Below are 17,291 nucleotides of genomic sequence, written 5' to 3'. Positions count from 1 at the left end.
GCCTCACCAAGGCCCTGTACAACTGTATCAACACCTTCCTGCACCTGTACTCAAATCCCCTCGCTATGAAGGCCAACATGCCATTTGCTTTCTTAACCAACTGCTGTACCTACATGCCAACCTTCAATGACTGATGTACCATGACACCCAGGTCTCGTTGCACATCCCCTTTTCCTAATCTGTCACCATTCAGATAATAGTCTGTCTCTCTGTCTTTACAACCAAAGTGGATAACCTCACATTTATCCACGTTATACTTCATCTGCCATGCATTTGCCCACTCACCTAACCTATCCAAGTCACTCTGCAGCCTCCTCGCAGCTCACACTGCCACCCAACTTAGTGTCATCCGCAAATTTGGAGATACTACATTTAGTCCCCTCGTCTAAATCATTAATGTAGAATGTAAACAGCTGGGGCCCCAGCACAGAACATTGCGGTACCCCACTAGTCACTGCTTGCCATTCTGAAAAGTACCCATTTACTCCTACTCTTTGCTTCCTGTCTGCCAACCAGTTCTCAATCCACGTCAGCTCACTACCCCCAATCCCATGTACGCAGACTGGTGTCTCTCAGCCCCTCATCCTCAGGAAGTTTTCTGTACAATGAATGGCGTCTCCCAGTCCCTCTCCATGAGGGAGATATCTGCACACTGACTGTTGTCTCTTTGACCCTCGCATACGGGAAGATATCTGTACAATGACTTTTGCCTTCAAGTGCCTCTCCTTTAGCGAGATATCTGTAAACAGACACGTGTCTCTCAGTCCCCTCTGCCAGGGAAATATCTGTATACTGACTGATGGAAGTCAGTGCTTCTCTCCCAGGGAGATTAACGATTTGTATGAATGAATAGAGTGTAATATCTCCAAGTTTGCAGATGATACTAAACTGGGTGGCGTTGTGAGCTGTGCGGAGGAAGCTAATAGGCTGCAGGGTGATTTGGACAGGTTCGGTGAGTGGGCAAATGCATGGCAGATGCAGTATAATGTGGATAAATGTGAGGTTATCCATTTTGGCGGCAAAATACGGAGGCAGAATATTATCTGAATAGTGGCAGACTAGGAAAAGGGGAGGTGCAACGAGACCTGGGTGTCATGGTTCATCAGTCACTGAAAATGGGCACTCGGGTACAGCAGGCGGTGAAGATGGCAAATGGTAAGTTGGTCTTCATAGCTGGGGATTTGAATATAGAAGCAGGGAGGTCTTACTGCAGTTGTACGGGGCCTTAGTGAGGCCTCACCTGGAATACTGTGTTCAGTTTTGGTCTCCTAGTCTGAGGAAGGAGGTTCTTGGTATTGAGGGAGTTCAGCGAAGGTTCACCAGACTGATTCCAGGGATGACTGGGCTGTCATATGAGGAGTGACTGGATCAACTGGGCCTTTATTCACTGGAGTTTAGAAGGATGAGAGGGGATTTCATAGAAACACATAAGATTCTGACGGGACTGGAGAGGTTCGATGCGGGAAGAATGTTCCCTATGTTGGGGAAGTCCAGAACCAGGGGACATAGTCTTAGGATAAGGAGTAGGCAATTTAGGACTGAGATGAGGAGAAACTTCTTCACTGAGAGAGTTGTTAACCTGTGGAATTCCCTGCCGCAGAGAGTTGTTGATGCCAGTTCACTGGATATATTCAAGAGGGAGTTATATATGGCTCTTATGGTTAAGGGGATCAAGGGGTATGGAGATAAAGCAGGAAAGGGGTACTGAGGAATGATCAGCCATGATCTTATTGAAAGGCGGTGCAAGCTCGAAGGGCCGAATGGCAAACTCCTGCACCTATTTTTCTATGTTTCTATGTTTCTATATCAGTAAAGTGACAGAAGCCTGTCAGCACCCTTTCTGAGGGAGGTATCTGTATACTGATTGCCGTCTCTCTGTGCAATTTCCTCACAAGGATATCCGTTGACTGAATCATGTCTCTCAGTCACCTCTCCCTCTGGGATATACCTGAACACTGAATGGTGTCTCACATGGAGATATCGGTGCACAGATTGGTGTCTGTGAGTCCCCGTCCCTTATGGGGATATCTGTACACTGACAGGTGTCTCTCCATCCCTCTCGCTCAGCCAGATATCTGTGTACTGACTGATCCTCTCAGTCCCTCTCGCTCAGGGAGATATCTGTATACTGACTACCGTATCTCAGTCCCCTCTCCCTCAGGGAGATAACTGTACACTGACTAGTGTCTCCCTCTCCATCACCCTCAGGAAGATATCTGTGCACTGACTGGTGTGTCGTGGCTCACTCCCCTTTCTCAGGGAGATATCTGTACACTGACTGGTGTCACTCTGTGCCTCTCCCTGATGGGGATATCGGTTAACATTCTAGTGCCTCTCAGCCTCGCACCCTCAAGGTGATATTTGTAGACTAACTCGTGTCTCTCAGTCCTCTCTCCCTCAGGGAGATATCTGAATACTGACAAACGTCGCTCAGTCCCTTCTCCCTCAGGGAGATATCTGTACACTGACTGGTATCTCTCTGTGCTTCTCCCTCATGGGGATATCTGTACACGTTCTGGCGTCTCTCAGCCCCTCACCCGAATGGAAATATTGTTACACTGACTGGTGTCTCACAGACCGCTCTTTCTCAGGGACATATCTGTACACTAAATTATGTCTCCCCATACTCGCCCAGGGAGATGCCTGTACACAGGCTGGTGTGGCACAGATCCCTCTTTCTCAATTAGATATCTGTACATTAAATCATGTCTCTCCAGACTCGCTCAGGGCGATGTCTTTACATCATCATCATCATCATCAGTGGCAGCCCCTCGGAATCGAGGGATACATGCTCCCACTCCTGAAGTGAGTTATTTGGTGGCTAAGCAGACCAATTTAAAAGGGGTCAGAGGGTCTAGTAAGGAGGAGGAACTGAGGGAAATCGTGTTGGGGAAATTAATGGGATTGAAGGCCGATAAATCCCCAGGGCCTGATGGACTGCATCCCAGAGTACTTAAGGAGGTGGCCTTGGAAATAGCGGATGCGTTGACAGTCATTTTCCAACATTCCATTGACTCTGGATAAGTTCCTATCGAGTGGAGGGTAGCCAATGTAACTCCACTTTTTAAAAAAGGAGGGAGAGAGAAAACAGCCTGACCTCAGTAGTGGGTAAAATGATGGAATCAATTATCAAGAATCTCATAGCAGCGCATTTGGAAAAAGGTGACATGATAGGTCCAAGTCAGCATGGATTTGTGAAAGGGAAATCATGCATGACAAATCTTCAGGAATTTTTTGAGGATGTTTCCAGTAAAGTGGACAAGGGAGAACCAGTTGATGTGGTATATTTGGACTTTCAGAAGGCTTTCGACAAGATCCCACACCAGAGATTAATCACATGGGATTGGGGGTAGTGTGCTGACGTGGATTGAGAACTGGTTGTCAGACAGGAAGCAAAGAGTAGGAGTAAATGGGTACTTTTCAGAATGGCAGGCAGTGACTAGTGGGGTACCGCAAGGTTCTGTGCTGGGGCCCCAGCTGTTTACATTGTACATTAATGATTTAGACGAGGGGATTAAATGTATTATCTCCAAATTGGCGGATGACACTAAGTTGGGTAGCAGTGTGAGCTGCGAGGAGGATGCTGTGAGGCTGCAGAGCGACTTGGATAGGTTGGGTGAGTGGGCAAATGCATGGCAGATGAAGTATAATGTGGATAAATGTGCGGTTATCCACTTTGGTGGTAAAAACAGAGAGACAGACTATTATCTGAATGGTGACAGATTAGGAAAAGGGGATGTGCAACGAGACCTGGGTGTCATGGTGCATCAGTCATTGAAGGTTGGCATGCAGTTACAGCAGGCGGTTAAGAAAGCAAATGGCATGTTGGCCTTCATAGCGAGGGGATTTGAGTACAGGGGCAGGGAGGTGTTGCTACAGTTGTACAGGGCCTTGGTGAGGCCACACCTGGAGTATTGTGCACAGTTTTAGTCTTCTAACATGAGGAAGTACATTCTTGCTATTGAGGGAGTGCAGCGAAGATTCACCAGACTGATTCCCGGGATGGTGGGACTGACCTACCAAGAAAGACTGGATCAACTGGGCTTGTATTCACTGGAGTTCAGAATAATGAGAGGGGACCTCATAGAAACGTTTAGAATTCTGACGAGTTTAGACAGGTTAGATGCAGGAACAATGTTCCCAATGTTGGGAAAGTCCAGAACCAGGGGTCACAGTCTGAGGATAAGGGGTAAGCCATTTAGGAACGAGATGAGGAGAAACCTCTTCACCCAGAGAGTGGTGAACCTGTCGAATTCTCCATCACAGAAAGTAGTTGAGCCAATTCACTAAATATATTCAAAATGGAGTTAGATGAAGTCCTTACTACTAGGGGGATCAAGGGGTATGGTGAGAAAGCAGGAAGTGGGTACTAAAGTTGCATTTTCAGCCAACAACTCATTGAATGGCGGTACAGGCTAGAAGGGCTGAATGGCCTACTCCTTCACCTATTTTCTATGTTTCTATGTTTCTATGTTTCAATACGATAGCAACATAGACACATAGAAAATAGGTGCAGGAATAGGCCATTCGGCCCTTCGAGCCTGCACCCCCATTCAATAAGATCATGGCTGATCATTCCCTCAGTACCCCTCTCCTGCCTTCTCTCCATACCCCTTGCTCCTCTTTGCCGTAATGGTCATATCTAACTCCCTCTTGAATATATCCAATGAACTGGCATCAACAACTCTCTGCAGCAGGGAACTCCACAGGTTAACAACTCTGAGGGAAGAAGTTTCTCCTCATCTCAGTCATAAATGGTCTACCCCTTATCCTAAGACTATGTCCCCTGATTCTGGACTTCCCCAGCATCGGAAACATTCTTCCTGCATCTAATCTGTCCAGTCCCGTCAGAATCTTATACGTTTCTATGAGATCCCCTCTCATCCTTCTGAACTCCAGTGAATAACGGCCTAATTGATCCAGTCTCTCCTCATATCTCAGTCCAGCCATCCCTGGAATTAGACTGGTGAACTATCGCTGCACTCCCTCAATAGGAAGAACGTCCTTCCTCAGATTAGGAGAACAAAACTGAACACAATATTCCAGGTGAGGTTTCATTAAGGCCCTGTGCAACTGCAGTAAGACCTCCCTGCTCCTATTCCCATGTCCACTAGCTATGAAGGACACCATACCAATTGCATTGTTCACCGCCTGTTGTACCTGCATACCAACTTTCAATGACTGATGAACCATTACACCTAGGTCTCGTTGCACCTCCCCTTTTCCTAATCTGCCACCATTCAGATAATATTCTGCCTTCATGTTTTTGCCCCCAAAATGGATAACCTCACATTTATCTACATTATACTGTATCTGCAATGCATTTGCCCACTCACCTAACCTTTCGAAGTCACCCTACAGCCTCTTAGCTTCCCGCTCAAAGATCACACCCCTACCCAGTTTAGTGTCATCTACAAACTTGGAGATATTACACTCAATTCCTTCATCCAAATCGTTCATGTATATTGTAAAGAGCTGGGGTCCAAGCATTGAGCCCTGCAGCACTCCACTAGTCACTGCCTGCCATTCTGAAAAGGAACCGTTTATCCCAACTCTCTGCTTCCTGTCTGCCAACCAGTTCTCTATCCAATTCTGTACATTACCACCAATACCATGCGCTTTGATTTTGCACACCAATCCCTTGTGCGGGACCTTGTCAAAAGCCTTTTGAAAGTCCAAATGCACCACATCCACTGGTTCTCACTTGTCCACTCTGCTAATTACTCTCAAAAAATTCCAAAAAATTCGTCAAGCATGATTTCTCTTTCATAAATCCATGCTGACTTGGACCGATCTAAATTCTAAAGGAAAAAGGGTGTTAAAAAAACAAGCCTGAAGGCTTTCTATCTTAATGCAAGGAGTATCCGTAATAAGGTGGATGAATTAACTGTGCAAATAGATGTTCACAAATATGATGTAATTGCGATTACGGAGACATGGCTCCAGGTTGATCAGGGCTGGGAACTCAACATCCAAGGGTATTCAATATTCAGGAAGAATAGAATAAAAGGAAAAGGAGGTGGGGTAGCATTGCTGGTTAAAGAGGAGATTAATGCAATATTTAGAATGGAAATTAGCTTGGATGATGTGGAATTTATATGGGTAGAGCTGCAGAACACCAAAGGGCAAAAAACGTTATTGGGAGTTGTGTACAGACCTTCAAACAGTAGTAGTGATGTTTGGGGAGGGCAGAAAACAGGAAATTAGGGGTGCATGCAATAAGGGTGCGGCAGTTATAATGGGTGACATTAATATGCACATAGATTGGGCTAACCAAACTGGAAGCAATACGGTGGAGGAGGATTTCTTGGAGTGCATAAGGGATGGTTTTCTAGACCAATATGTCGAGGAACCAACTAGGGGGGAGGCCATCTTAGACTGGGTGTTGTGTAATGAGAGAGGATTAATTAGCAATCCCGTTGTGCGAGGCCCCTTGGGGAAGAGTGTCCATAATATGGTGGAATTCTGCATTAGGATGGAGAATGAAAAAGTTAATTCAGAGACCAAGGTCCAGAACTTAAATAAGGGTAACTTGGAAGGTATGAGGCGTGAATTGGCTAGGATTGATTGGCGAATGATACTTAAGGGGTTGACTGTGGATGGGCAATGGCAGACATTTAGAGACCGCATTGATGAACTACAACAATTTACATTCCTGTCTGTCGTAAAAATAAAAAAGGGAAGGTGGCTTAACCGTGGCTATCAAGGGAAATCAGGGATAGTATTAAAGCCAAGGAAGTTGCATACAAATTGGCCAAAAATAGCAGTGAACCCGGAGACTGGTAGAAATTTAGAACTCAGCAGAGGAGGACAAAGGTTTTGATTACGGCAGGAAAATGGAGTAGGAGAAAAAGCTTGCAGGGAACATTAAGACGGATTGCAAACGATTCTATAGATATGTAAAGAGAAAAAGGTTAGTAAAAACAAACGTAGGTCCCCTGCAGTCAGAATCAGGGGAAGTCATAACGGGGAACAAAGAAATGGCGGACCAATTGAACAAGTACTTTGGTTCGGTATTCACTAAGGAGGAAAATAAGAACCTTCCGGATATAAGAGGGGTCAGAGGGTCTAGTAAAGAGGAGGAACTGAGGTGAAATCCTTATTAGTCGGGAAATTGTGTTGGGGAAATTAATGGGATTGAAGGCCGATAAATCCCCAGGGTCTGATGGACTGCATCCCAGGGTACTTAAGGAGGTGGCCTTGGAAATAGCGGATGCGTTGACAGTCATTTTCCAACATTCCATTGACTCTGGATCAGTTCCTATCGAGTGGAGGGTAGCCAATGTAACCCCACTTTAAGAAAAATGAGGGAGAGAGAAAACAGGGAATTATAGACCAATCAGCCTGTCATCGGTAGTGGGTAAGATGATGGAATCAATTATTAAGGATTTCATAGCAGCGCATTTGGAATGAGGTGACATGATAGGTCCTAGTCAGCACGGATTTGTGAAAGGGAAATCATGCTTGACAAATCTTCTAGAATTTTTTGAGGATGTTTCCAGTAGAGTGGATAAGGGAAACCAGTTGATGTGGTATATTTGGACTTTCAGAAGGCTTTCGACAAGATCCCACACAAGAGATTAATGTGCAAAGTTAAAGCACATGGTATTGGGGGTAGTGTGCTGACATGGATTGAGAACTGGTGGTCAGACAGGAAGCAAAGAGTAGGAGTAAATGGGTACTTTTCAGAATGGCAGGCGGTGACTAGTCGGGTACCGCAAGGTTCTGTGCTGGGGCCCCAGCTGTTTACACTGTACATTAATGATTTAGACGAGGGGATTAAATGTAGTATCTCCAAATTTGCGGATGACACTAAGTTAGGTGGCAGTGTGAGCTGCGAGGAAGATGCTATGAGGCTGCAGAGCGACTTTGATAGGTTAGGTGAGTGGGCAAATGCATGGCAGATGAAGTATAATGTGGATAAAAGTGAGTTTATCCACTTTGGTGGTAAAAACAGAGAGACAGACTATTAACTGAATGGTGACAGATTCGGAAAAGGGGAGGTGCAACGAGACCTGGGTGTCATGGTACATCAGTCATTGAAGGTTGGCATGCAGGTACAGCAGGTGGTTAAGAAAGCAAATGGCATGTTGGCTTTCATAGCGAGGGGATTTGAGTACAGGGGCAGGGAGGTGATGCTACACTTGTACAGGGCATTGGTGAAGCCACACCTGGAGTATTGTGTACAGTTTTGGTCTCCTAACCTGAGGAAGGACATTCTTGCTATTGAGGGAGTGCAGCGAAGCTTCACCAGACTGATTCCCGGGATGGCGGGACTGACTTATCAAGAAAGATTGGATCAACTGGGCTTATATTCACTGGAGTTCAGAAGAATGAGAGGGGACCTCATAGAAACGTTTAAAATTCTGATGGGTTTAGACAGGTTAGATGCAGGAAGAATGTTCCAAATGTTGGGTAAGTCCAGAGCCAGGGGTCACAGTCTCAGGATAAGGGTTCAGCCATTTAGAACCGAGATGAGGAGGAACTTCTTCACTCAGAGAGTGGTGAACCTGTGGAATTCTCTACCACAGAAAGTTGTTGAGGCCAATTCACTAAATATATTCAAAAGGGAGTTAGATGTAGTCCTTACTACTAAGGGGATCAAGGGGTATGGTGAGAAAGCAGGAATGAGGTACTGAAGTTGCATGTTCAGCCATGAACTCATTGAATGGTTGTGCAGGCTAGAAGGCCGAATGGTCTGCTTCTGCACCAATTTTCTATGTTTCTTTGTTTGTATGATCCTGTCACTGCTTTCCAAATGCACTGCTATTACTTCCTTAATGATTGATTCCAACATTTTCCCCTCATATCACGCTAACCAATCTAAAATTACCCGATTTCTCTCTCCGTCCTTTTTTAAAAAGTTGTGTTACATTAGCCAACCTCCAGTCCATAGCAACTCATCCAGAATCGATAGATTGTTGGAAAATAATCACCAATGCTTTCACTATTTCTCGGGCCACTTCCTTAAGTACGCTGGGATGCAGGCTATCAGGCCCCGGGATTTTATCAGCCTTCAATCCCATCAATATCTCTAACACAATTTCCCACCTAATAAGGATATCCTTCAATGCCTCCATCTCACTAGGCCCACTGTCCCCTTGTACATTCGGAAGGTTATTCGTGTCTTCCTTCGTGAAGACAGAACCGAAGTACTTGTTTAATTGGTCTGCCATTTCTTTGTTTCCCCATTTTGAATTCACCTGAATCCGACTGCAAGGGACTGACATTTGTCTTCACTAATCTTTTTCCCTTCACATATTTATAGATGCTTTTGCAGTCTATTTTTATGTTCCCTGCAATCTTCCTCTCGTACTGTATTTTCTCCTTCTTAATTAAACCCTTACTCCTCCGTTGAATTCTAAATTTCTCCCAGTCCTCAGGTTTGTTGCATTCTCGAGCCAATTTAGATGCCTCTTCCTTAGTTTTAACACTATCATTAATTTCCCTTGTTAGCCACGGTTGAGCCACATTTCATGTTTTATATTTACTCTAGACAGGGATGTACAATGGCTTAATTTCATTCATGTGATCTTTAAATGTTTGCCATTGCTTATCCACCGTCAATGCTTTAAGTATCCTTTGCCAGTATATCCTAGCCCATTCATGCCTCATACCGTCGAAGTTACCTTTCATTAAGTTCAGGACCCTAGTTTGCGAATTAACTGTGTCACTCTCCATCTTAATAGAGAATTCTACTATATTATGGTCACTCTTCCCCAAGGGGCCTCGCACAACAAGATTTCTAATTAGTCCCTTCTCATTACATATTACCCAGTCTAAGATGGCCATCTCTCGTTGGTTCCTCGACATATTCGTCCAGAAAACCATCCCTAATACACTCCAGGTAATCCTCCTCCACCGCATTACTACCAGTTTGGTTAGCCTAATCAATATGTAGATTAAAGTCGCCCATGATAACTGCTGTACCTTTATTGCACACATCCCATATTTCTTGTTTGATGCTGTCCCCAGACTCACTACTACTGTTTGCTGGTCTGCACACAACTTCCACTCGCGTTTTCTGCCCTTTGGTATTCCGCAGCTCCACCCATACCGATTACACATCATCCAGGCTAATGTCCCTCCTTACTATTGCATTAATTTCTTCTTTAACCAGCAATGCCACCCCGCCTCATATTCCTCTCTGCCTATCCTTCCTAAATGTTAAATACCCCTGGATGTTGAGTTCTTCAGGCTTGTGTTTTTAACACACTTTGCCCCTTTACAATTTTGCTGTAATGTGGCCATTTTTGTTTTTTGCCTTGGGTTTCTCTGCCCTCCCCTTTTACTATGCTCCTTTCTAACTTTTGCTTCTGCCTCCATTTGATTTCACTCTGTCTCCCTGCATAGGTTCCTATCCCCCTGCTATGTTAGTTTAACTCCTCCCCAACAGCACTGGCAAACATCCTCCCCAGGACATTGTTTCATGCCCAGTTGCACACCATCCGGTTTGTACTGGTCCCACCGACCCAGAACCGGTTCCAATGTCCCAGGAATTTGTATTCCTCCCTTCTGCACTGCTCCTCAAGCCACGTATTCATCTGAGCTATCCTGTGATTCCTACTCTGACTAGCACGTGGCACTGGTAGCAATCCTGAGATTGCTACTTTTGAGGTCCTAATTTTAATTTAGCTCCCAGCTCCCTAAATTCGTCTCGTAGAACCACATCCCGTATTTTACCTATATCGTTGGTACCGATGTGCACCACAACAACAGGCTGTTCACCCAACCTTTTCAGAATGTCCTGAACCAGCTCCGAGACATCCCTGACCCTTTCACCAGGGAGACAAAATATCATCCTGGAGTCTCGGTTGCGGCCGCAGCAACGCCTATCTGGTCCCCTTACAATCGAATCCCCTATTACTATAGCTCTCCCACACTTTTTCCTGCCCTTCTGCGCAGCAGAGCCACCCATGCTGCCATGAACTTGCCTGCTGCTGCCCTCCCCTGATGAGTCATCCCCCTAAACAGTACACAATGCGGTGTATCTGTTTTGCAGGGGGATGACCGCAGGGGACCACTGAACTACCTTACTTCCACTGCTCTTCCTGTTGGTCACCCATTTACAAGCTGACTGTGTCCCCTTTACCTGCAGTGAGACCAACTCCCGAAACGTGCTATTCACGTCATTCTCAGCATCGTGCATGCTCCAGAGTGAATCCACCCGCAGCTCCAGTGCCGCAATGCGCTCCGTCAGGAGCTGGAGGCGGATACATTTCCCGCACATGTCGTCATCAGGGATGTCGGAAGCGTCCCTGACTTCCCAAATAGTACAGGAGGATCATAACACGTGTCCGAGCTCTCCTGTCATGTCTTGACCCTTAGATTAACTAAAATTGGCAACAATAATGCTAAAGGTTACTTACTGATATAGAAAAGTAAAAGACAAGCTAATTACGAATCACCAGCCAATCACTTACCCACTTGGCTGTGACATCACCTTCCGATTTCTTTCCTACTTCTTTTTGCCTCCCTGGTGCAGTTGCACCAGTTGGCCTCTTGTAGGCCTCCTTGATATCCACGCTTAGACTCCCGACGACGCTCGAACACCCGCCGACTGATGGGCCTCTTGTCGGCCACCTTGATCTCCCCGCTCCGCCTCCCGACGATGCTCAAACTCCCGCCGACTGACTGGTGTCTCTCATACCCTCGACATAGGAGAGATGTCTGTACACGGACTGGTTTCTCTCAGTCCCTCTAACTAGCGGAGATGTCTGTACACTTACTGGTGTCCCTCAGTTTCCCTTCTCTCGGGGAGATAGTAATATACAGTCAGGAGGGACACATATGTTTACTTCAAACCCAGTTCTGTGTCTTCAAACACAGAAATAAATAAGACGGTGGAATATACAAACCTGATATCCAAGACAAGATTGGAAGGAAATAGAAACGGAATCTGCCAGGAACACGCAGCAGGTGGTCAGGGAGGTGTGGACCCATATGCTATTTGTGTATCTCATGTGTTCATAGTATAGCCATTGTCAGGTTTCGTGAGATGGTGCTAATGTTGCTCGTTACATCAATATACTGGAAAAATGATCTGGACGGCAGGATTACAATTCCACCTTGTCTCTCGTGAAATTGAATTCTCTTCAGTTTGTAAATAATAAATAAATCAGGAATAAAAGAATCGCTTAAAATGTAACAATTCAGTCGCGTCTGCTACTGTAAGGCCCATGTATGTCTCAGTGTCAGTTCTTGTACATGTGCAGTACACAGCGGGCAAAGGAGAACAATAAAGGGTAAGCCGACTACAGCAAGGATTAGATACAGAGTAAAGCTCCATTTCCACTGTCCCATCAAACACTCCCAGGGCAGGTACAGCACACGGTTAGATACAGAGTAAAGCTCCCTCTACACTGTTTCATCAAACTCTCCCAGAGCAGGTACAGCACGGGGTTAGATACACAGTAAAGCTCCCTCTACACTGTCCCACCAATGGCAGGTACAGCACGGTTAACATGCAGAGTGAAACTCCCTCTAAATTGTCCCCATGAGGCATTCCCAGGGCAGGTATTGCGTAGAATCATGGGATGTTTACAGCATGGAAGAAAGTCATCCGGCCCATCGAGCCCGTGCCGAATTTCAGCTCGTCCCACTCTCCTGTCCCTTTCCCATAGAGCGGCGATTTTTTCCCATCAGACACTTATTCAACTCCCTTTTGGAAAGATAAGATTGAGTCTGCCTCCACCATGCATTCAGGCAGCGCATTCCAATTCTTAACCACACGGTGAATAAAAAAATAATTTGGGTCTTTTTCTCATCACCTTAAAGCTGTGCCTTCTGGTTTGTGGCCGTACTGCCAGTTTCTCTCGATCTACTCTGTCCACACCCATCATGAATTTGAACACCTCTATAAAATCTCCTCTCAATCTTCTCTGCGCCAAGCAGAACAATCAGAGTTTCTCCAATCTGTCCATGTAACTGAAGTTACTCATCCCTGAAATCATTCTGCATCTTCTCTAAGGCCTTCACAAGCTTCACATCATTCCTAAATTCGGGTGCCCAGAATTGGACACAATTGGGGCCAATCCAGTCTTTTAACAGGTTCATCATAATTTCCAAACTTTTGTACTCTATATCTCTATTTATGAAGCACAGAATCCCAAAAGCCCTTTTAATTGATTTTTATATCTCATCTTCCTGTTCGTGCATGCACTTTAGGATTGTGTCCGTTGCTTTACAATTCCTCTCATTCCTTCTACGAAAATGTATCACTTCACACTTTTCTGCATTAAATTTCCGCCCACTTCACCTGCCTATCTATGACTTCCTGAAGTCTATCACTCACCTCCTCATTGTTCACAATACTTACAAGTTTTCTTTCTTCTGCAAAATTTGCTATTTTGTCCTGTACACCCACTTTCAAGTTATTAATATATATTACGAAAAGCAGTGGTCCTTGTACCGAACCCTGGGGTACACCACTGTATATCTTCCTCTGGCCCAAAAACCAACCGTTCACAACGACTCTCTGTTTCCTGTCGCATAGCCACTTTCGTAAGCATGCTGCCACTGTCCATTTTATTCCGCGGGCTTTAACATTGCTGGCAAGCCTATTATGTGACCCTTTTTCGACCAACTTTTTGAAATCCTTGCACTACGTCCACTGCATTGCCCTCATCAACCCTTTTTGTTACCTCATCAAAAATCTCAATCAATTTGCTTAAACATGATTTACCATTCAAAAATCTGTGGTTGCTTTCCTTAATGAATCCATTATTGTCCAAGTGACTGTTAATTTTTCCTGGATTACTTTTACTAAAAGCTTCCCCACGACCGAGTTTAAGCTGAATGGCCTGTGATTGCTGGGTTTATCGTTGCACCCTTTTTTGAACAATAGTGTAACATTTTTCATACGCCAGTCCTCTTGCACCACTCTCGCACCTATGGAGCCTTGGAACAACAGGCCAGAACCGCCACAATTTCCTTCCTCGAATCCCTCATCATCCTAGGATGCTTTCCACCCTGGTGATTTATCTACTTTAAATACAGCCAGCATTTCTAATACCTCTTATCTATCCATTTTTATCCAACAAATCGCCTCTCCCCCTCCTTCCCTATGTCGATGGAATGATCTTCTTCCTTGTTGAAGACAGATGCAAAATATTTGTTTAGTATACCAGCCATAACCTCTGCCTGTATGCATAGTCCCCTTGTTGGTCATAATCGGCCTCACCCCTCATCTTACTATCCCTTTTGCTATTTGTATGCAGATAGACTTTCAATTATCTTTTATCTTGGCTGACATTCTGCTCTCATACCCTCTCTTTGCCCCTCTTATTTTCTGTTTCACTTCCCTGACCTTTCTATATATACTCTAATTCTCAGATGTATTTGCAACATGACATCTGTCATAAGCATTCTTTTTCTGCTTCATGATAATCTCTACCTGTTTCATCATCCAAGGAGCCCTGACTTTAGTTGCTCGACCGTATGTCGTGGCAATAATTATTTCAAATTTTCACCAGCTCAATAATTACTTTCATTCCACTTACTGTTGTCTTTGTTAAGAGAACTGCCACTTTATAAGCCGAAGATGTAGCCAATACCCTCCCACCCCACCACCACCTCCCACCCCCGCGCCGTGTACGTGTGTGTGTGATTATTAACTGCCGAATAATCTCCAGGTCCATATAAAGAGCTTCTGCACACCAGCCGTATCATCGTGACTCTGATGGGCTCAGTGGAAGATGATGAAAGCATTATCTTGTTGCTTGGAGACTTGCTGTTGGTGCAGCCCGCCACTACCGAAGAGGAGAATACTACTGTTTAATTCGAAGGTCAGTACATCTCTCAGTCGTCCTTCGGTCGTACAGAAGCGGACCATTCAGCCCCTCGAGACTGTTCCACCATTCGATTCGATCATGGCTGGTCTGTATCCTAATTGCATCTAGCTGCCTTGCTTCCGTAAACCTTAAGAACCTTAACTCACAAAAATCTATCCATCACAGTTTTGAAATTTGCAATTGACCCTCGGACTGCACAGTATTTTGGGGGAGAGAGTTCCAGATTCCTACTATCCGTTGTGAAGAAGTGCTTCCTGAAATCAGTGGCTAGAATAAATGTTGGTCCATTAGACGACTAGACCAGGGAATTAGTAATGGGGAACTGGAGATGGCAAAAACATTAAACAAGTATTTTATATCAGTTTTTATGGTAGACGACACTAACAATATTCTAACAGTGCATAGGCAAGGGTCTATAGAGGAGGAGGAACTTAACACAATCACAATCACTTAGGAGTTGCTACTCTGTAATATAATGGGACTAAAGGCAGATAAATGCCTTGGACCTATCTGTCAAGGGACTTATTTTCCTTTTAAGGGACCTATTAAGTCCCTTGCATCCTGGGGACTAAAGCGAAATAGCGGCAGGGATTGTGCGTGCATTGGTTGTAATTTATCAAAATTCTCTGGATTCTGGAGGGATTCCAGTAGAATGAAAAAGTGCAAATGTAACGCCCTTATTCAAAAAATGAGGTAGACAAAATGTAGGAAACTATAGAGCAGCTAACCTAATATCTGTGGTTGGGAAAGTGTTCGAGTCCATTATTAAAGAAGCAGTAACAGGACATTTGGAAAAGCAAAATTTGGTCAGGCAGAGTCAACGTGGATTTATGAAGGGGAAATCATTTTTGACAAATGTTTTGGAATTCTTTGAGGCTGTAATGAACAGGGTGGATAAAGGGGAACCAGTGGATGTGGTGTCTTTGGACTTCCAGAAGGCATTTGACAAGGTTCCACACAAACGGTTACTGCACAAGATAAAATTTCACGGAATTGGGGGTAATATATTACCGTGGATAGAAGATTGGCAAACAAAGAGTAAACAGAGAGTCGGGACAAATGGGTCATTCTCTGTTTGGCAATTAGTAATGAGTTGGGTGCCGCAGGGATCATTGCTGGGACCCCAACCATTTACCATCAATATTAACGACTTGGAAGAAGGGACTGAGTGTAACTTTGCCAAGTTTGCTGACGATACAAAAATAGGAGGAAAAGCAATGTGTGAGGAGGACATATAAACGCTGCAAAATGCTAAGTGAGTGGGCACACATTTGGCAGATGGAGTATAATGTTGGAAAGTGTGAGGTCATGCACTTTGCAGAAAAACTCAAAGAGCAAGTTATTATTTAAATGGAGAAATATTGCAAAGTGCTGAAGTACAGCGTGACCTGGGGCTACTTGTGCATAAACACAGAAGGATAGTATACATGTACAGCAAGTGATCAGGAAGGCCAATGGAATCTTGGTCTTTATTGCAAATGGAATGGAGTAGAAAAGCAGTGAAGTATTGTTACAGCTGTACAGGTATTGATGAGACCAGAACCTGGAATACTGCGTGCAGTTTTGGTTTACATATTAATGAAAGGATATACTTGCTGTGGAGGAAGTTCAGAGAAGGTTCACTAGGTTGATCCCGAGGATGAGGGGGTTGAATTATTTGGAAATGTTGAGTAGAATTGGGCATCTACTCTTTGGAATTCAGAAGAATGAGAATTGATAAGGGGTTAATGAGTTATGGGGAGCGAACAGGTAAGTGGAGCTGAGTCCATGTTCCGATCAGCCATGATCTTATGGAATGGTGGATCAGCCTCGAGGGGCTTTATGGCCAACTCCTGCTCCTATTTCTTATGATCTTATGTTCTTATGACCCTGAATGGCCAGGTTCCAATTTTAAGGTTCCGACCCTTGTTCTGGGCTATTCCGCCCCCCCTCCCCAACCTCACCACTGAGCAAGAAAACAAAGGGACTGACTTCAATCCTATTTTTAGACTTGTCCAATATTCCCGACAGAAGGCTATATTAGATGTGTTGGCCCTGTGAACCCACAACCTGGACAACTGCTGTCTGAATGATGAGCTGTGCTCAAAAATAAAACTAAAGGGAGTTTACTCTATATCTAACCGTGCTGTGCCTGCCCTGGGAGTGCTTGATGGGGCAGTGCAGAGGCAGATTTACTCTGTGTCACACCAGTGCTGTACCTACCCTGGGAGTTTCTGATGGGAGAGTATAGAGGGATCCTTACTCTGTATGTAACCCTTGTTGGACCTGCACTGGAAGTTTTTCACCAGACAGTTTAGCGGGAAAAGGACTTTGTATCTAACCCTGCCATAGGAGTGTTTGATGGGACAGTCGAGAGAGAGCTTTACCCTGTATCAAGCACCGTGTTGTACCTGCCCCGGGAGTATTTGATGGGAAAGTGTAGAAGGAGCTTTATTCTGTATCTACCCCGTGTTGTACCTGACCTGGGAGTGCTTGATGTGATTCTCTGGTTATGTGTGG

This window comes from Pristiophorus japonicus, chromosome 27 (assembly GCF_044704955.1).
Source record: "Pristiophorus japonicus isolate sPriJap1 chromosome 27, sPriJap1.hap1, whole genome shotgun sequence".
NCBI classification, from domain to species: Eukaryota; Metazoa; Chordata; class Chondrichthyes; family Pristiophoridae; genus Pristiophorus; species Pristiophorus japonicus.
The sequence above is the reverse complement of the archived record's forward strand: the minus strand, read 5'-3'. Positions refer to the sequence as shown.